The sequence below is a fragment of the Macrobrachium rosenbergii genome, chromosome 31 (genome assembly GCF_040412425.1).
Source record: "Macrobrachium rosenbergii isolate ZJJX-2024 chromosome 31, ASM4041242v1, whole genome shotgun sequence".
Classification (NCBI taxonomy): Eukaryota; Metazoa; Arthropoda; class Malacostraca; order Decapoda; family Palaemonidae; genus Macrobrachium; species Macrobrachium rosenbergii.
In genome coordinates, this window is record NC_089771.1 from 7,908,582 (window position 1) to 7,930,223 (window position 21,642).

Below are 21,642 nucleotides of genomic sequence, written 5' to 3' on the forward strand. Positions count from 1 at the left end.
GCTTCTAGGGGCGGACTTCCTCGCCCACCACGACCTAGCAGTAGACGTGGGTCAGAAGCACCTCATCGATATGAGGACCTGTCAGGCCCTGCCCCTATCCACCGGCCCCTGTGAGACCACCCTCTGCTCCATAAGATTCCACCAGTATGGCGACCTCCCGAAGGAGTTCCCTGGAGTGTTCAAGCCAGAACTCCGCCTGATGCCCAGAACCCCTGCAAAGCATGGCATCTACCATGACGTATCAACGAAAGGCCCCCCAGTCTACGCCAAGTTCTGACGACTTCCCCAGCAGCGCCTTCAGGAGGCGAAGAAGGCCTTCGCAGAGATGGAAAGGATGGAGATCTGCAGGAAGGCCTCCAGCCCCTGTGCCTCCCCCACTCCACATGGTGAAGAAGGCCGACGGCACCTGGAGACCCTGTGGGAACTATTGCTGTCTGAACATAGTGACAGAACCAGACCGCTACCCCCTGCCGAACATACAGGACCTGATGTCTTCATTCCACGGGGCCAAAATATTCTCCAAAGTGGACCTCCTGAAGTCCTATTTCCAGGTCCCTGTAGCGCTGGAAGACATCCATTCGGATCCTTCGTCTTTGCATTCTCCACCTTCAGGTTGAGGAATGCAGGGCCGACCTTCCAGCGGCTGATGGACAGCATCCTCGGTGACCTGGACTTCTGCGTCTGCTATGTAGACGACATATTCATATTCTCCAGGTCACGGGAGGAACACCTTCAGCACCTGCGGGCCGTCCTCAAATGGCTGAATGACAACGGGCTCGTCATGCGGTTCTACAAGTGTACCTTCGGGGTAGAGAAAATCGAATTCCTGGGCCACGAAATCTCCACCAAGGCGTCCATCCCCTGTCTTCTAAGGTCAGGGCCATTGAGAAGTTCCCCTCGCCCACATCAATCAAGGCCCTTCAGGAGTTCCTCGGGATGATGAACTATTACAGGAGATTCATCCCGGGTGTTGCCCACACCCATGGCCCCCTGACGGAGGCCCTGAAGGACGCCCCAAATCCTTGGTGTGGGGACCAGAACAGGACCGGGCCTTCCACGAAGCGAAGGCATCCCTCGCCAAGGCAGCGATGTTGGCACACCACGACCCCAGTGCCCCTCTGCAGCTGACAACAGACACCAGCAACGTCGCCTGTGGTGCCGTCCTGGAACAGACAATCCACGGCATACCCCACCCCTTGGCCTTCTTCAGCAAGAAACTTAGTCCCACCGAGGCACGATACAGCACGTTCGACAGGGAGCTCCTCGCCGCTTACGTGGCAGTGAGACACTTCAAGTTCCTCCTGGAGGGGACGTCCTTCATCCTGTGGACAGACCACCAACCCCCTGGTCCACGCCTTCACGAGGGCGGGTGATGCTTGGTCGGCGAGGCAGCAGAGGCATCTGGCAGCATTGGCGGAGTTCTCCTGTTCCATCCGTTACATCCCCAGCAAGAGCAATCCTGTAGCAGATGCCCTCTCCAGGATTGAGGTCAACTCCATCCAGCTCGGGATCGATTATGAGGACCTCGCCCATGAACAGGCTGTTGACCCAGAGACACCCGCCTACCATACCGCCTACACGTCCCTGGTGTGGAGGGACATGCCCATCGGAAATTCAGGTCTCATCCTCCTCTGCGACACCAGCACGGGCCGTCCCCGTCCCCTAATCCCGACCTCCCGACGTGAGAAGGTCTTCGACGTGATCCACAGCCTCTCCCACCCCTCGGGCGAACCACCTTGCGCCTCCTGACGGAAAAATTCATGTGGCACGGGATCCGAAAGGACGCCAGGACCTGGGCCAAGCAATGCCTCCACTGCCAGAGAAGCAAGATCGGTAGGCACACAGAATCAGGAGTAGGAGAGTTCCCGCAGCCGAGGAGACGCTTCGGACACATCCACGTCAACATCGTTGGCCCCCCTACCTCCTGACTCAGGAGGAGCCAGGTACATCCTGACAGTCGTCGACCGCTCCACCAGATGGCCAGAGGCAACGCTGATGACCGAAGCAACTTCTACAGCATGCGCCGAAGCTCTCCTCACCAGTTGGATCAGCCGATTCGGAGTCCTGGACGACATATCCACGGATAGGGGCTTGGCATTCCTGTTGGAGTTATGGGCCGCCCTGACCCAGCTCCTGGGCACCAAACACCACACCACAACATCTTACAACCCCGAGGCAAACGGGATGGTGGAAAGATTTCACCGTTCACTAAAGGCCTCCTTACAGCAAGGTGTTCAGGAGAAAATTGGAAGAACCAGCTACCTTGGGTCCTCCTCGGCCTCAGGACCACCCCACGGGCCAACAACGAGCCATCCCCTGCCGAGAAAGTCTACAGGAAAACGCTGACCGTGCTGGGAGAACTAGTCGAAAGAAGGAAAGACATCACCATGCAGAGGCTGCGGGAGATCGCCGACAAGTTTGTACCTTGTAGGCGATCCTTCCAAGCGAGGACCCCAGTCTACATTCCCCCAGCCTTATCGTCTTGCAAGCAGGTCTTTGTCAGGGACGATGCAGTATGGCCCCCCCTAACAAATCCGTACAGGGGCCCCTTCAAAGTACTTCTGCGTAATGGGAAGGCCTACCAGCTTCACATCCATGGGAGGGAAGATTGGGTCTCCATAGACCGACTGAAACCAGCCCTTCTGCCTGACGAAGACAGCCCAGAAGGTGTCGAGGATCAATGGGCCACCCAGGCCCCCCTTATCGCACGTCAGCAGGGCACGAGGAAGAAACGGGGACGTCCTCCTAGAGCAGTCAATCCCCCAGGGGCCACCAAGGGGCTGGTATCCTGCAGGAGGACACCGAGGACGGTGCCCCTCCCTTAATATTCACTTCAAAATCCAGGGGAACCCTCCGCCTTCCCTCACGTTACATGAATTAATCAGACGTCACAAACGTCTTGGTGGGGAGTACTGTAAGGTCTCCCCTGAAACCCATTCTCCTCCGCTCCGTTTTCTGTAAGAGACCTTCCAGCCTTCACCTTAGAGGACTCTGCGACCCAAGGTCGTCGGGTCACGGTCATCAGAAATATCCTACTATTGAATTTATGTAAATATGAGACCAGACGACATTAATAACATATTATTTATTGTAACAATTGCCTGGCAGGTCATATACCATGATTTATATTTTTGTTCTCAAAGTTGTATGTATTGTATTTGTATAATTGGTTGACCCAGGTCACACATATGCCCTTTATGCAGCGAGACTTCATCCAGATAAGGCCACGGTCCTTTTAAGGAAGTCGTGTACATTTTTGTCAATAAATCAGTCTCACTGTTCTGTCATTGTATTTTTGGACAACCTTATAACAGCAAAGCGTAAGTGATTATGTTTTGGATCTTGCATGGATAAGAACAGATTTCTTACCAAATATAGAAATTTCACCAATTCCTACTTTCTTTTGCAAATATTTACTGAATTTAAAATAATTATAATTCTCCTCTTTTGCAGTTGCTATAAGCAGATTATTTTGAAGAGTCAGAGACTCATTTTCATTCCAGTCAGCTGGGCGATAAGCATCTAAATTTCTAGGGAATTTGTCACAAAGTGCTCTCTGTATATTACAATTATGTTACATGTGGCTCTAAAGGCACTGTAAGGAAAGGATTTGAGTGACATACTGGCTGGGTGTTGTCTAGTTCATTGGTGGTTCCTTACTGAATGAATGTACATGTTGTTGTTTTAGATTTAGCTGGCCTTGTGCCAGCACGGGCTCTTGCTCCTAGAGCAGCCCATAACGAATGTACAGAATCTTCAAAGTTGTTGTCTGGTGCACAAGGCAAAACAGAGATTATATTTTGGACATCTGTGCTTGTCGGCAGACAAACTGATAGCGATTGTGAGACATAATAAATGTACAGTGATAAAACATATATCAATGGAAAGGCCAGGAAATTCCACATATGGACATTTGCATGAGATTCGAGACAGATTAATGAATACAATGCAGGAGCATAATATATGTGAAATGGTGAGACGTTTGGCATCTTCACAAACAGAAACATACATACCGTTTGACACAGAAGATTCGGTGGAACATTATGAGTACATGATCGGATTGCTTGCATGGCAATCCAAGTAGTGGTGATTGTACAAGAATCGAGACAACAATGGTTAGAGAGAAATAGACAGGAATATTGTATGGTAGAAGTTGCACTCCCCTGAGCGATGGCAGCTGACGCACGGGAGGGAGAGAGAGAGAGTGGGATGATTTGTCATCTTGTTTCGTCTGATGGATGATTCACACACACACACACACGTGTGCCCGTAAGACCGCCAATGCAGTCCCTTACAATACTCCTCCCCCCCTCCCGCCACAAGCAAGGCCCGGTGCGGAAATTGTCTTGCTGACAATTCGAATGGGCGCGAAGGGCTTGGGTTTTGGGCGGGCAGGAGGCTGAAGGGCGGCGCTGGTCAGCAGGAACTCGAGGAGGATGGCAGCGGGTTGCAGGATGACGTCGGCTGATCCTTCGTTGGTCAGGTCGTCCGGTACGAGTTCGGGGGCGGCAGCAGGCTGCCTTGAGGAGGCGTCCATGGTTCCTGTGGTGGGGCGGGTCATCTCGGAGGGTCGGACATTTACTGAAGGGATCGTGGGTCAGACGTCTACCATCAGCTCCTTCGGGTCACTCCGGGGTCACCACTGGAAGGAAAGGATTTGAGTGACATACTGGCTGGGTGTTGTCTAGTTTATTGGTGGTTCCTTACTAAATGAATGTACAGAATCTTCGAAGTTGTTATTGGCTCGTGAGAGCCGCAAAGTAGTTTCTACACAGCCAAGGCAAAACAGAGATTATATTTCGGACATCTGTGCTTGTCGACAGACAAACAGATGGCGATTGTGAGAGACATAATAAATGTACAATGATAAACCATATATCAATGGAAAGGCCAGGAAATTCCACATTTGGGCATTTGCATGAGATTTGAGACAGATTAATGAATACAATGCAGTAGCATAATATATGTGAAATGGTGAGACATTGGCACCTTCACAAACGGAAACACACACACAGTTTGATACAAAAGATTCGGTGGAACATTTTGAGTATATGATTAGAATGCTTGCATGGCACTGCAAGTAGTGGTGATTGTACATAGATCAAGACAACAATGCTTAGGGAGAAACAGACGGAAATATTGTATGATAGAAGTTGCGTTCCTTGAGAGAGAGAGAGAGAAAACGGGATGCTCTTGTTTTCCTCGTTGTCTGGGTCCCTCCGAAGGTATGAGCGCGCACACACACGTGTGCTCGAAAGAGACCGCGATTGGCACAACGAGGTCTCTTACACAACAATGGCGAGAGAGAAATAGACAGGAATATTGTATGGTAGAAGTTGCGTTCCTTTGAGTGATGGCAGCTGGCGCATGGGAGGGAGAGAGAGAGAGAGAGCGGGATGCTTTGTCGTCTTGTTTTGTCCGATGGATGATTCACACACACGTGTGCCCGTAAGACCGCCAATACAGTCCCTTACAGCATCTTCATGTTTCTCAGAAGAGATCCAAGCTTCCCATTTCTCATCGTCTTCACTGTAGTTCATACGTATTTCTAAAATTTTCCCATATTGTTTAAATAATCCAAAAATAGATTCATAATTGCATTCAAGGGGTATTTCATATGCAAGCAAAATTGTCAATTTTCTATGGTGACTTTCATCACTCACAACCTTTCTTTTGTGGAGTTCCTTGTGGAGAGGCTGCATCAACCTTTGTTTCTTCTTTCTGAGGTGGAACCTGTGAGTCAATACCAATATCCTTTTCCAAGCCAGAAGTCATTGCCAGTGCCATGAGTCATCGGATCCAGGGATGGAAAACTTGTTAGGGCGAGCATAATTAAATACAGGGCCGGATACAAGGTTTATTGTGAATCCGTTACAACAACTTGCCCCCAAGGACCAGCACACCGGCCGCATTACAACACAACCACGGAACCGAGAACTCAAAAAACAAAAGACGTTCACAGCAGGAATAGAATCAGAATTAACAAAGGATTACCTTTTTTTTTTATCTAAGACTCTACATCCCTTATCCTAGAAAAGCAATAATATTCCAATTTAAAACATCAGACAATTAAATAAATCAATACTTCTTCCAAAATATGTTACAAATATGAAAACAAAACATGATAAATACAGCATATTTGTATATATTTATAAATCAAGTCGATCTGGAGGTTTACTTATTCGACTGGATCGCCTTAACATTGGCGGTTGTACTGAACATTCACTATCATTATTTACAGTTACTTCTATGGGTTCTTCAGCCCCACTGTTATCACATGGTACATTAGTGTCTGAAATGAAAGCACTAGAATCACTCAAATCTACACGGATAGCAAAGTGTCCGCCCCTCTGACCGGTCAGCTGTGGATTTGAATCCGCGACACAGACTTCTTATGAAGTTCGAGTCTGCTGCTCTACCGACCGAGCCATGGAGGCTCTACAACTTCTACCATACAATATTCTTGTCTATTTCTCTCTAACCATTGTTGTCTCGATTCATGTACAATCACCACTACTTGCATTGCCATGCAATCATTCCGATAATGTACTTATAATGTCCACCGAATCTTCTGTATCAAACTGTATGTATGTTTCTGCTTGTGAAGGCGCCAAACGTCTCGCCATTTCACATATATTATGCTACTGCATTATATTCATTAATCTGTCTCCAATCTCATGCAAATGTCCATATGTGGAATTTCCCGGCCTTTCCATTGATATATGGTTTATTATTGTAAGTTTATTACGTCTCTCACAATCGCCATCTGTTTGTCTGTCTACAAGCACAGATGTCCGAAACATAATCTCCGTTTTCCCTTGTCTGTGTGTAAAAACTACTTTGCGGCTCGCACCAGCCAATAACAACTTCGAAGATTCTGGACATTGATTCAGTAAGGAATTAGTTATAAACTAGACAACACCCAGCCAGTATGTCACTCAAATCCATTCCTTACAAAGTAACTGAAAACTTTGAGCATTTCCTACTCTACTGTCCAGCATATAATGACATTAGAAATAGATATAGATTTGTGCATCAGCCATATCTCAAGAAAATAAAGAGGAATCGATGACTGCTATACTCCTATTTGCAGACCTGTCGAGAGAAGAAATTGAAAACAGGAAAGAATTTATAAAAGATTTATGACATTACAGAGACAAAAACTTAAACACGCTCAAGGGAGGAAGAAGACGAGTGAGGGATTTGTTTTAACGAAGAATCTCACCAGTCCTACTCTATCTCAAAATCCGATTACAGGTTATACCACTTGAAGACTGCAATTGTTTTTAATATAAATACGATTAAAGTATAAATAAGAGTTATAATCGACTTTATCCGAGATCACAATCTAATTAATAAATAAGAATCACTACCAAAAGGTAACCGTCAACATGTCTGTTTGTTTACGTTTTGACCAGCGGCATTTCTTCCCCTGATTTCAAGCCGTCATTTTCGCCTCATTTAATGACGAATAGGCTGAAAATACGTCGTTTTTGCGCATTTGAAACTAATATAATCCTTTTCCGACCTCGTGGGAATAAAAACAACGGGTTTTAAGCCGTGGAACAGAAATAAATAAGGAGATTTCATAGGTAAGTTAGCCAGCTTCTTGTCATGGAACCCCCCGACCCTTCAGAGCCGAGGGCGGGAGGTAAGTACCGTCAGCGCACCTCATGCGGTGCACTGTAGACATTACTTCAAGGTTCTCTGCAGCGTCCCTTCCTTAGGCCCTTAGGTCCAACCCCGGCTAAACTTAAGTTCAGCGGCCTGATTCCCGCCAGTCGCCGACAGGGACTGGTTACGGCCTTTTTGGGAGGGGAGGAAGGGGGCGCGAAAACCCCCCAGCCAGGTCAGACCGCGTCCCCTAAGTTAGGTTAGGTAGGTAATGTCTGGTTAGGTCAGGACCTAGCATTATAGGAAAGGTCATGTCAAGTTTTACCGCAACCCCATTCATTCATTTTACTCTACCTCCTTTCGTATTCTCTTTCCACCGTCTTACTTTCCAGCCTCTCCTAACAGTTGGTTCATAGTGCAGCGTGAGGTTTTCCTCCCGGTACGCCTCCCAGACCCGCCTTTCAGGGGTCGATGTAGGCTAGGTTCAGACTGAACCCCAATTTAGGTGTTTTGAGGAACTGCCGTAGTTAGGTATGAGGGGTCTAAGGGGGTTGGATGCACCCCTTAACATTAGTAGCATTTCCCATAATCTGTCATAAGCTGGTTAGACCGGGCCATGGGGATACAGCCTAACCTAACCTAATTTTGGGTGACCCCCTAAAGACTTTAGGTGTTTGTCATTCCCATGAATTGATCGGTCACTTGTAGGCTAAACTGCAGAGGAAGGGGTCACAACTTAGACTATTTGGGGGCTGTCCAAGGGAGGCCCAAAGCTCCCCTGCCACACGAGGGAAGCGTCTGAGGTTAGTTGTTCCGACACGATATACAAACCGTCAGTCCTTTACATTAGGAATTACTTTCAGCATAGGCTGGAAACAGCTGTTGAACTTTCGAACAAGGTGGTTAGGCAGTTAACTACTGTCCTGGAGGTGGGAGTACCGCCTGCCCTGATGTAAACATTCCAATTTGCTTTCGGCTGTGGTAGACTGCGGACGTTGTTTCTCTTGCTCTCTGCCTGACTGTTGTTGAGCTTTTCCCATTTGGAACGTTCCTTTTGTTCCGACACAATATACAAACCCTTGGTCCTTTACATTAGGAGATTACTTTTAGGCGTAGGCTGGAAACGGCCGTTGAACTTCAAACAAGGTGGTATAGGCAGTTAACTACTGTCCGGGAGGCGGGAGCACCGCCTGCCCGGATGTAAACATTCCAATTTGCTTTCGGCCGTCGTAGCGTGCGGACGTTGTTCTTCGCTCTCTGCCTGACTGCATCTTACTTCTATTTTTGGTGGGATTTTTCTGTTTTTTTCATTATCATGGAAAAGTTGTCTAAACCCTCCTTTCCCCAGCGTGTGTGTCCCGGGGTAGGGGGTAAAAAGTGCAATTCTTTTCGTTCTAGAGTCGACGTGGACCCACATGCACTCTGCACATCTTTGCAGGGGCGTGTGTGTTCACGCCACTGTTTACTTGTGATGAGTGTTGTTTGTGGTCCTCCGAGCAGTGGGGTAAGTTCAAGGGGAGGAGACGTTACCGTCGTAAGCCTTCCAAGGAGTCGTCCGAGGGAAATACGCCCCGACGCACGCCTTTGGTGGCTAATAAAGGTTAGTTTCTTCCTCCCAGCGAATTCCCCTTCTGCTCCTCTCCCTCGGGTGAGGACTCCCCTCCCCCTTCCTCTTACGTATCTTCGTTAGTGGAAGGGCACGGGGAGAGTTGGACCCCATCCTCTCGGAAGTCTCTTCCCGTTCGGAGGTGAAATTTTCCTCCAGATCGAGTAGAGGCTTCCATTGATAACCCGACTTTTGCTTCAGGTTCGGACTGGACAGCCAGGCTATGATTCCCAACTCTCCCTGGCTACACCTGGGTCTACCTGGCTCGGCCCTGGAAGGCTTGGCTCCCTCCCCAGTCACGAACCACTCGGCAGTGGCAGCCACGACTACTACTACCTTTTCAAGATTTGTCCAGATGCGGTTTGTTCCGACACAATATACAAACCCTCGGTCCTTTACATTAGGAGATACTTTCAGGTGTAGGCTGGAAACGGCGTTAAACTCTTGAACAAGGTGGTTAGGCAGTAACTACCTCCAGGTAGGCGGGGATACCCGCCTGCCCGGATGTAAACATTCCAGTTTGCTTTCGGCCGTCACAAATTGCTGACGTATTTTTGTTCTCTCTGCTGACTGTCGTTAAGCTCTTACGGTGGGATCTTTCTGTATTTTTGTTTATATATTGCGTGTGTTTGATATTTGCAATACAAACCCATGATTTGTGATAACCTTGTGTAAGCCGCCGTTCCCTACCTGTGTCTTGGGTTTGACGGCCAAGGGCATAGCTGGAGTAGCGTAACCAAGTGGTAATGCTTCTCTCCAGCGACCCTTTACGTAATACTGGAGGCGCCCCTTACTTTCGGGATTAGTTTGGGACGCTTTTTCTTCACTTCCCCTACATCCATCGGGACTTAAGATTAGTCCCTTCTTGGGCTTCCGCCTCCGTGTGTAAGGGGCATCACTAATTTCTTCCTTTATGCTGAGTGTTTCTCGCCGCCTGCGCTTAGAGATTTGCGGGCTGAGTGGGAGGTTACGGGCGTCGTCAATAAGTTCCGCTTCCACGGCGCCCTTGGTGGCCTCCTCTGTCCTTTTTCTCTTCCCGTAGGTTCTTCCTTCTCTCTCCTTTAGTAGAGATCTCTTTCGCCTCGCTCGTCCGGGTGAAGACACGGGGGAGGGGAGGAGGTGAGCAACCTTCTAGAGTACCTCCTAACGCTGCGTAGGGCTGTTCCCTTGTAGCGGGAGGAGCCTCCTCTACTAATCATATTTGTTTTTCTTTCAGGTTGACAGTGAGCATTGCAGAGACAGCAGTAGTTGGCTGGATATCATATATCAAGAATATCTTGCATGAAGCAGTCCCGACTTTCATTCAGTGTTGCTCGGGATCGACCACAATACCTGATTAGATGACATATTACCACGCCGGGATCGCTCTGACTCTGTTCCCGCCGATGTAGTTCGATCGCTGTCATTGCTGGTTTTCATGTATGCTGTTGCAATGCTTCCTGCGATCTGTGGTCTATCTGCTCCTGCTGTTCCCTGTGTTTTGCTCTGTCAACTCTACGACAGTCTCGGGGCTGCTCTCCTGGTCTCCTGCCGCAGCCGCCTGATTGCTTCCTGTCGATGCTGGTGACTTTCAATGACACTCTGTCTGTTGCATTAGCTCCTGCCTTCCGAACAGCTAACGTAGCTCCTGCATCGAATGTCCTGATCATGCCTGCTTCTTCTCCTAGTGGTCGTGCCGGGGCCACTTCGTTGTGTTCCTGCCAGCTGCCATCCTGTAGAAGACGTGGGCGTGAAGGGAAGGAAGTCGCCTTGTGGAAGTGACGTTCCTGGCCGTTGCATAGCTCCTGCTCTCCGAACCTTTGCCGTAGCTCCTGCATCGCTGTCCTGATCATTCCTGCTGCTTCTGGCGGTCGTGCCCGGGTCCGTTTCTGTGCGTTCCTGCCAGCTGCCCCAGAGGTTACGATGTCCGCCATCCTGTAGAAGATGTCGGCGTGAAGATTTAGGAAGTGGTCCTGTTGAGGTGATGTACCTGGCTGTTGCAGTAGCTCCTGCCCTCCGAACTGCTGCCGTAGCTCCTGCATCGGCTGTCCTGATCATGCTTCTCCTGGTGGTGGTGTCCTGGCTGCGTCCGTTGTGTTCCTGCCGGACTGCCCTGGAGGTTACGATGTTTCGTGTCCACCATCCTGTAGAAGATGTGGGAGTGGAGATGAAGGAAGCTGTCCTGTGGAAGTAGCCGCCGTCTTCTTCATCTTATCTTCGATTTCGTCTTCTGCTGCGTCTTCCCCTTCCTCTCCCGAGGTCCTGGAGGTCCCGAGAATTGGACAGACCTCCATCGGCCGAAGGAAGGATGCTGCTTCTTCCCTGATGCCCTTGGACGTCTAGGGACTGCCTCCCTTCCGAGGAGGCAGTGGGTCTCTCGCTGGCTCTTCCCGACCTTCGGGTTAGGGAACCGATTACGCATAGCCGTGGGTTTTGTGTTTTGAAGCCGCGCGGGCGCGCAGACCTCAGTTTGCGTTCCCGTTCCTGAGTCTTAGAGGTTCTGCCTCTAAGATGGGGGCTGCTTTGAGGCGCTGCTTCGCGAGCAGCCGAGTGCTCGAGATTCTATGGAATATCGAGTATCCTGATCTGGTCTGGAGAGATTTTCCTGGGCCCAGTTCGGGAGCAGTGCGAGAAAGGGCGAGGCACCCAGGTGTCTTGGTTCCTCTTCCTGCCAGCACCGCAAGCGCTCCCAGTGTTTGCCAGTGCTCGGTCGGGTTCCCAGCCTGGTGTCTCGATCCTGTCGGTTCGAACACCAGAAGAAGCAGGAAGAGATTCACTTTGGGAGTCCTGCGGGACTTCTAAGGGACTGACTCTCTTCCGAAGACAAGTTGACCGTTTCGCATTTTCCTGTGGGATCTTGCTCATTCTGGGGGCGACAGCACGGCCTCGAGGCCATTCCCTCGTTGCCAGTCTTGGAAGTCTGCATCTAAGACTGGTTCTGTGCTTGGCTCTTTTAATCTATTAGGTAACAAGCAGCCGCTCCGATTTTTGGAAGTCTTGTGGGTAGCTCGAATTCTATGAATCACGGCGCTCTCCTTCTGAGAGGCATAGGATGAGAGAAAGTGCCGAGAGAGAGACACCCAGGTGTCTGGTTGCCGAAGACACCCAGGTGTCTGGTTGCCGGTGCTGAGAGACACCCAGGTGTCTGGTTGCCGGGAGTCGCCCATGTGTCTGGTTGCCGAGACACCCATGTGTCTGCGCCGACACCCAGGTTTCTATGTACCGCGACGCCAGGTGTCTCGATTCTGCCCGCCAGCTGCTTCTCGGGGGCTTCGTTCTGTGTCTCGAACTTTAGGGTTCGAGCATGCAAGATACCAGACACAGAATTCCCCTTGAACCTTCTTCTCGAGGCCTCGGGGCGGTCACCGCCTCGAAGGAGTTTAGAGTTCGGGAAACTAGCAATTGTTTACAGCAGACGAGTCTGGCCTGCCCAGTTATGAGTCTGGCTCTGGCTCGCTCGACTTGGCTTGCCAGACTGGCTCGGCTCGACTTCACTCGGCTTGCCAGACTGGCTCGGCTCGACTTGACTTTGCCAGACTGGCTTGGCTTGTTTCGCTCGCCCCGCCTCGCCTGCCTCCCAGTCTGCCGATTTCCAGCTGTATCGCGTTCGTTCGGCCTCGGCCCCACTGGTTTTTTCCGATTCGGGTTCTCGTCTATGCTCGAGTGAACTTTTGCTCTTCCCAGGAAAGCACTTTGCCACGGCATAGGTGCTCTTCTTTCCCCCATGTGGCAGTAATCTCCTTGGTTGATTATTGCTCACGGTCCGCCTCTCCTGCTTATCATTCTGGCAGGACAGGTAGGGCTACTCTTTTCTCCTCACCTGTTCTCTTCTCCTTTCGGTTGTTCCGAGAGGAGCGAGACGGACAGAGAGAGCTCCGACAAAATTTTCTTTTCGGAGTTCGGCTGCCTGGCGTGCTTTGGGTATCGGTCCCCGATTCTCTCGTATTATAACCAGGTAGCTGAGGAGGGCTTCATGGGATCTGTCAAGGTCTCCTCCAAGGGAGAAGGTACAGGGTTTCACGCGCGGAACAGCGAAGGTCTTCCTCTTCAAGTCACGATCGCCCCTTGTTTTCGGGAACTTCGCGCTGATTCGTCGGGCGCGAGGATCCCCGGACAGGACCGCGCTCCCCAATGAATAACCTTCATCACTTGCAACCCTTGCAGTTTCCGAGGGGCGAGAATGTCAGGGACCGCCACTGCAGTCCTGTCTTCCGAGCGTTCTCGACCTGATGGATTCTTTTCTTCGATGGAGTTAATTCAGGTAGAAATACCAAACTTTCACCCTGCCTCGGCAGAATATGAATTCTTCTTGCCTCGAAGGGTCTTGCTGAACACAGTGGTTTGGGCAATTCTGGTGCTAAGAAGAAGGACTTTGTCCCAATTCGGATCTCCAGTTTCGTAAGTCCCGAGTTGGCTCGACCCTTGGGAACGAATCTTTACTTGGTTCTGCCTTTCTCTTTCAGAGATTTGCCAGATACCCCGGTAATCAAGGTTCCCACCAGGGCACTGCCTTGTCCTTTGGACAATGGCCAAGAATTTTGGGTCTTAGTCTTTTCAACTGGACATTGGGTTCAAGCCAGCCCACCTCAACTCCTTAGCTAAGAAGTCCTAGGCTTCAGAAGAAGATTGCAACTGCTGATGCCTGGACAAAATGATGCTTATTGAGTCTCTGGAGCTGGCAGCAACATTGCTGAGACCTGGGAATGGATTCCTTCAGGAGAAGTATCTATTTCCCTTAGGTCTCGGCAATTCTTTCCATCGATCTCTCATCCCACCACCTCTCCCGTGCTCCCGATTTGGGAAATGCCAGCCCGGCTAGAGCTAATTGTCTCGGTTCCCTGTCATCTTGCAGAAGCTTCCCATGGTCGAAAATGGAAGTCTGCTTCCTTTTCCCCGTTCTTTCCTCTTCGAGGTATGAGGAAAGAGTTAGGCTAATGCTTGATTATAGGAACCTTCGGATATGCCTTCATATTTCCCTCAAATCTTGTGTCTACTCACAGATTCACAGGTTGAGGAATAGGCGCACACTGGTAAAGACCTTGTCTTGAATTTGTGCGACCGAGATGATTAGTACCTTCCGTCACCATCCTGGGCTCAGGGCAGCCTTTTGGCCGTCCGAGAATCCATGATGGGTTTTATGGCACTCACTGGTTTCATTGAACAATAAAACCACAGTAGTGACTTTTTGTTGACAAACAGGAGGCAATAGTTTTTTTCCCCTGTTTTATCTCGACATTTGAAGGTACTCGAGTGTTGTTCTATTGCACACTCGACAGCTCAATTAACCAGATGCATCCCTGGTGGGGATGTATTGGTAGGCAAGCCTGGCCTCGGGTTTGAGTGATCGGGACAGAACATGCTGCTCACTCTTTCTTCACGAAGACTCATACAGAGACTGCTGGACTGAGAAAATCCCTACCGTCCTTCTGTTGCCTCCTGCACAAAGTCAGTAGTGTTTTCTCGCTCCTCATACCAGACCAGGGGCCGCTCTGTTGAGGCATGCTGTCTTTTTGGTGAAAACTTCGATATCAACGTTTTTTTTCCCTCCGTATTTGTCCGTTTCGCTAGGGGTTCACAAACATTGCTCACCTCGAGTTACAGACAAATATTTAAAGACTTCCTTCTTCCGACCTGATTGCCGAGGCATCGGGAAGAATTCGCTTGACCCATCCTCCTGTGCAGCTACACAAGAAGCGGTTCTTGAGGCAGTACATCCCTGTGTGTTCAGGACTGGGAGACTTTCCAGCTTTCCTTGCAAGCACAGGCTTTCTCGCTGAGCGACAACGGATATAGCTGGATATCCCTTGAAGTCCTCTGCAACACTGTCCCAGGGACTGGATCCATCTTCGCTGGTAGTGTCGTTGTCGGAACTTCTTCCCGGGTCAGAGTCGCTCGTCAAGTCTGGACTTCTCGTCTTCTCCACCGAGGGCTGCTTCTCTCCCTTTCAGTTTTGAAGAATGTAGGCCCTGTGTGACCTAGTCTTCTATCTGAAGTAGCCTTCGTCTCCTTAGTCGAGAGTTAGCTACGGACGAGAAGCTTCTTCAGTCATGCTGTCCCAGGGAATGTTTCCTGGGTGGCATGCGGCTCTCGTTTAGGGTTCCTGTCCGTGCTCTGCACTCGCCCCACGAGAGTCGCCGGGAAGAGATATGCCCTCTTAGGTCCATCTCTCATCTTACCCTGGCTTGGCGTAGAAGATGGAAGAACAGGGTGGGGATCATCCTTCTCGGATGTCATAGGTGGACCCCAAATCCATTGGCATCGACTGTCAGGTTCGAGTCCTTCTTGTTCCCCTCCTCCTTGGACTTTGTATCGATGATCCAGATCATTCGTTACTCTGTCCTATTGGGAGCTGTGGTACTTTCCGAAAGGTTTGACATTCCTAACCTGGATGTCGTCAATGTTTTACGCCAGTACTGTCTCTCCCAAGGAAGAAGTGTCTATGACACATCTTCCTCCTGACTTCGTGAAGCGATCAAGGAGGTACTTGGCAGCTGATGATGACGATACCGGTACCTTTCACCCGAGCTCACAAAGTCGATGGCTTGGTCCATCCCTCGCATTCCGGAAGAATATGTCGGTGCCACAGGAGCTGAAGGCGGTCTGTGGTCCCAACAGACTACCTTCACCTCCTTCTACCTCCGGGATGTTGCACACAAGTCCTTGGACACTTTTTCCTTGGGTCCTGTGGTGGCTGCTCAACAAGTTGTGTAGCTTATCCAGCTCCCCTAACGGGACAGGATTGCATCTCGCCTATGTTGTACGGCTGTGATGGGGAGAATGGAGGTTGAGTGACTGGCCTCTCTTCTCCTTCTCCCCATCCTGGCTCTCTTCCCACGGGCAGGGAGCGGACATGCCGTTACAAGCTGGACCGGGCGATGAGGCAGATAAGCACATAACAGGAGCTCCCGTTCTATTTCCGCTTCAGGTTAATAGAAGCAACCCCACTCCTTCCTCTTGCAAGGGAAGGAAGGAGACCATGACTATGAGACAACCCAATGCTTGTATTTGCCTTATTGTCACCCGACGTCAAATTCTTCCCAGCCTACTTTGCATGAACTGACGTTTCCTCTTTCATGCAAAGGGACAGAAGTCTGACAACTGATCCTGCGTTTCTTACAACCCGATCTTTTGTCAGAGGTAGTTTTTCCTTCCTCGCTCTCACGACCAGGAAGGGAAGACAAGGTGGTGAACTCCAGTCAGTTCAGAGAGACTTTCTCAGATTCCTCCTCCAATCAGTGAGTCTCCTAATGTAAAGGACCGAGGGTTTGTATATTGTGTCGGAACAAATAACAATTTTTAAAGTAAATTGTATTTTTCCTAACTATACAAACCCGAGGTCCTTTTGCAATTATGCCCACCTCATGCCACCCCTCAATCTGTACCTGGGCCAAAGGCAAACTGGAATGTTTACATCCAGGCAGGCGGGTATCCCGCCTACCTTGAGGTAGTTACTGCCTAACCACCTTGTTCAAAAGTTTAACGGCCGCTTTCCAGCCTACGCCTGAAAGTATCTCAGAATGTAAAGGACCGAGGGTTTGTATAGTTAGGAAAAATACAATTTACTTCAAAAATTGTTATTTTTTCAAGAGGTGGACGAGTGGCTGGCCATGAAGAGGGTCCAAGGTAAAGTCTTCCTTCCAGACAACCGCCTCCCAGGGGGTTTTCTCCAATTTGGTTGACGCCACTCGTCATTCTGCGTTCGCAGCCAAGATATCCTTCTTGTTCCTGGAACTGGAACAGCTTGCCAAGAATCTATTCAAGGTAATAGAAATTTTTTGCTTCCTTGACTGGACGATGGGAGCTTTAGCTAGAGAAGTCGAGGATTGTCTGGTCTTTGCCGAAGATTTGTCTTTGACTGGTTCAGAGTATTGTCTTGTGCAGGGATGGTTCTTCTAAGCTTGGCTCCCTGTTTTTGATGGGAACCTTGAAGAAGTGAGAGTTACCGCAACACAGAAGTCGGCTCTCTTGTTCTCTCCATTAGGCAGACCCCATCTCTTGCCCCAAGACACTGTTAAGGAGATCCTCTCTGACCTTAAGTAGAAATCGATGACTGCTCTTGTGGCTCAGTTTTTCAAGCGGCGTAAGGAAGCTCGTGCAACAACAACCAAGTCATCCTCTCCTCTACAGCAGCCCTTTCGAGGAGGAAAATATGGGCCTTAATCTAGACCTCTAACTAATCTATGCCCCCGTCTAGATCGACCAAATGTCTTATTTAAACCAGCTGCTAAAAATGACAGCACAGTCCTTCACACCCTGGTTGTAGCCAGGCTACACCTCTTTTGGGAGGAATGGAGCTGGGAGGGGCAGAACCTTTGGTAGTCCAAGTTTTGAGGAAAGGATTTTCCTTCTCTCTCCATGAAAAACCTCCCTTATCCAAGTTGCCAATCAACTTGACTGCCTACTTGGCTCACTCCGAGAAGCTTGCCCTTTTTTTCTCTAGAGTTAGAGTCCCTTCTTCGCAAAGGGGTAATAGGGAGGTTTTAGATCTCAACTCGGAGGGATTTTAATACCGTCTCTTCTCGGTCCCCAAGTCATTGGGGGGCTAGAGGCCAGTTCTGGATGTCAGCATCCTGAATCATTTCGTGTTGAAAACCAAATTTCATATGGAAACCAGTCAATAGGTCATGTCCTCTCACCATCAGGTTGACTGGATGGATACCCTGGGCATGCAGGACACCCTTTTTCCATGTCCCAATACATCCAGATTCAAGAATTCCTGCACCTTGTAAATCGGGGCAAAGTTCTCCAGTTTCGAGCCCTGTGCTTCAGCCTGTCCACTGCCCCACAGGTGTTCACTCGAATCCTAGCTCCTCTTGGGAAATGGCTTCGCCTTCCCGATGTCAACGTTTGTCTCTATCTCGACGACTGGTTGCTTCTCTCTCCTTGGACTTCCTCAGTACTTCAGTGGATGAATCTGCTGGGGACCTGGGCCTCAGTAGAACCATTTGTAAAGAGGCTTGGGCTTCATATAAGGCCTCTTCAGTTTTATCTAAAGTGTGCTGGAGTGGGAAAACCCAACCGGACTCCTTCCTTTTCCCCCATCTCCTCATAGATCAAGATGGACCTTTGGCGGTGGTTGTCTGTAGAAAGACTTCGAGGGAAGTCTCTTCTACCGTTGCACCTAGAACTTTATTTTGACGCTTCAGGAGGTTTGGGGAGCCCTTCTAGGTAGTCAGAAGATCTCAAGGATATGGCCTGTAGATCAGAGAACTCCACATCTATGAGAAGGAACTAAGGGCCATTCGACTGAGTCTCCAGGTTTTTTCTCCTTTATTTTCTGGCAAAGCAGTAGCGATTTACGCGGACAACACCGTAGTGCTATCTTATGTCTGCAAACAAGGGGGCACCCACTCCTTTTCTTTCTATGAGTCGGCGAAAGACCTCTGGGCAGTTCAGTACCAGGTGAAGATTATTACCTGCTTCTTGTGGGGAAAAATTAACACCCTTGCAGACAGATTGAATCGCTGCAATCAGGTGTTGCTGATGGAGTGGACTCAAGACTCCCTTGTATATGACAATTTCTGGGAAATTTGGAGACAAACCAACTGTGGACCTCTTTGCCTCCCTGTTGCTCCCTGTGTCCCGACCCACCAAATAGGCGATGGATGCCATGCTCTTGGATTGGATAGGCCTGGATGTCCACGCCTTCCCACCTTTCAGATGATCAGGGAGGCGATCAACAAGTTCTCCTCTCACCATAACGTCTCAGGTGACCCTGATCGCTCCGTTCTGGCCCAGGAAGGAATGGTTTCTGGATCTGCTGTGTCTGTTAGTGGACTTCCCAAAACTTCTGCCACAAAGGCAGTCGCTGTTCAAACAGCCCTACTTCCTCAGGTCCCATTAGGGATTGTCCTCTCTGGCCCTGACAGGCTTCAGACTGTCAGGAGCCTCGTCAGAGCGAAAAGGCTGCTACCAATCCAAGTGGTAAGTTTTCAAAGGATGGTACCGACAAAATAACATCTCATCTTCTGAAACCTCTATAAGCCAGTTAGCTAACTTTTTACCTTTCCTGAGGACCGACAGGAAGTTGTCTCCGCTCTACCATCAAAGGGTATAGGTTATTGTTTGAAGACCTCAGCGACCTTATCAATTCCTTTGAAACCTCCAAAATAGAAAGCCTAATGCTCTTCTGGAATTCGGATGTTGCTCTGAAGTGGCTTACGAGCTCAACTTTCAAACACCTCAGCTCAACCTCTTTTAAGAATCTCACGAGGGAGACTCTCTTGTGGCATTAGCAATCACTAAACGTGTTAGCGAGGGGCAAGCCTTCAACATGTGAGTAGACTTTTCAAATGGAAATGCAGTATACTCTCTCTCTCCCTTAGTTTCCTCACCCAGAATGAGGATGTTTCCAAGCCATGGCCTTGCACATCCGTTATTAAGGGAGTAACGGACATCCTCGGGCCAGAGGAGGAAGAGACTTCTTTGTCCTGTAGGGGCCTTGAAGTACTACCTTCAGAAGACTGAAAAGATTAGAGGACCCTCTGACAAGCTTCGGTGCTCAGTGAAAAACCTCTCACACTCTCTGTCAAAGAATGCACTTTCTTCCTTAGAAGTTCGTCACAGAAGTGCATTCTCAAGTTCAAGATGTTTTATCTTTCCTTAAGGTCAAAGCTTATGAGGTTTGAGCACTTGCACTCAGCCCGGAATACCCCTCTGGTTTGACTTGCATGATGCCCGCTTCATCAGTGTTCTGCATCTGACCGATTGGCACCAACTTCAGACTGTGGAGTGTTCGGCGCCAACATTTGAGCACTCGGCATCAACAGTGGGGCACTCGACGCCAATCTCCAGGCGCTCAGCGTCAACTTCCGCAATACGTGGCTGGCATGGTTGGAAAAGGAAGCATAGGGGGCTCTCTGTCCCTCTACTGTCTCTTCACCTTGTTGTAAGGTCGTTGAGTTTAAGGGAAACCTGGGGGTACAGTGTACCTGGAGTACCCACCAATTTTTAATGAGATGAGTTAAAAGTTACGTATACCTTAGTTTTACCAGACCACTGAGCTGATTAGCAGCTCTCCTAGGGCTGGCCCGAAGGATTAGACTTATTTAACGTGGCTAAGAACCAATTGGTTACTTAGCAATGGGACCTACAGCTTATTGTGGAATCTGAACCACATTATAGCAAGAAATGAATTTCTATCCCCAGAAATAAATTCCTGTGACTCTTCATTAGCCGCCTGGAGAGTCGAACTCGGGCCTAATGAGGGCATGGTGGTTCTTAATTTTGGTTGTAGGTGCCAGTGTTGTGTTTATTCTGGTCTATGCCCAGGGCAAGGGCGCTATTTTTTTGTCTTTGTCAGCCATCGGTGAACTTCCATGGCTGCAAAGTACCAACTGAAGTAGGGGCGACTCTTGGCCAACACTGCCACACCCTCTACAGGTTAAGGTGAGTGACGACCAAAGGTGGTACTCGCCTGAAGCAGCTCTCTTACCAAATAGGGTACAACAAGTATTGACCCAATGCTAGCAACTTTTCCTGTTAAAAGTCATTATCCTTGTTAATGTCTTGGATTACTGTAGAACATGTTCATGATTCCCACCTCCTCGTAATGTGGAATCACCTATGTAATTACTTAGTAAGTCACTTATATAAAAATGACATTTTTGTGATAAAATAAAGTTTTATATATACTTATCAAGCAGTTATGTAATCTGAGCCCACCCTTCTCCCCTCATTGGACATTAGGCATCAAACATATTGAAGCTCTATGCTGAGTTGTACCTATCAGTCCTGAAAGTGGGAGGAACCCTGTTACCTACACTAGCGATGGCAGCACCACTGCGAAAATTTTAATTTTGTTAGACTGCCTTGTAGAAAGCTTGTAGCTATGTAATTGCTTGATAAGTGTATATAAAACTTTATTTTATCATAAAAATGTCATATTTCGCTACAGATGCCGTACTTCTGAGTCCAGTCTTTTACAGTGTGCCAGCAGCCTGGCATTGAATATTCCAAGTACTTTACAGTAAATTAATACAGTAACCTCACTTTGTTCCGACACAATATACAAACCATTAGTCCTTTCATTAGGAATTACTTACGTGAAGTTGAACACGGCCATTAAACTCTTGAGCAAGGTGGTTAGGCAGTAACTACCGTCACGTAGGTGGGAATACCCGCTGCACGGATGTAAACATTCCAGTTTGCTGCTGTTGCATTGCAGACGTGTGAGCTGGATCTCTTTGCCTGACTGTTGTTAAGCTCTTTATTATCCTTAATGGGATTTTCTGTATTTTTGTGTATGCATTATGTGTGTGGTTGATATTTATTAATGCAAACCCATGATTTGTGATAGCTTCATACAAGCCGTTGTTCCCCTGTGTCTGTGTGTTCCTGGGTTTGACAGCCATGGCAGTATTTAGAGGGGCGAACTGAGTGGTAATGCCTCTCCAGTAGCTCTTTTTATTTAGATAATGAAGGCGTTCCCTGTATGTTGGGGG

At 49.0% G+C, this 21,642-nt stretch overlaps 1 protein-coding gene across 1 annotated transcript in view; it reads left to right on the top strand.

The window, feature by feature from the left end:
- The first annotated feature begins 7,381 nt into the window (after window positions 1-7,381).
- LOC136855352 (oocyte zinc finger protein XlCOF6-like) overlaps window positions 7,382-21,642 on the top strand; it is a 128,663-nt gene continuing 114,402 nt past the window's right edge. Inside the window, exon 1 of the mRNA XM_067132273.1 lies at window positions 7,382-7,592. The gene's annotated coding sequence lies outside the window, so the exon portion shown is untranslated. The remainder of the gene's footprint in view (window positions 7,593-21,642) is intronic.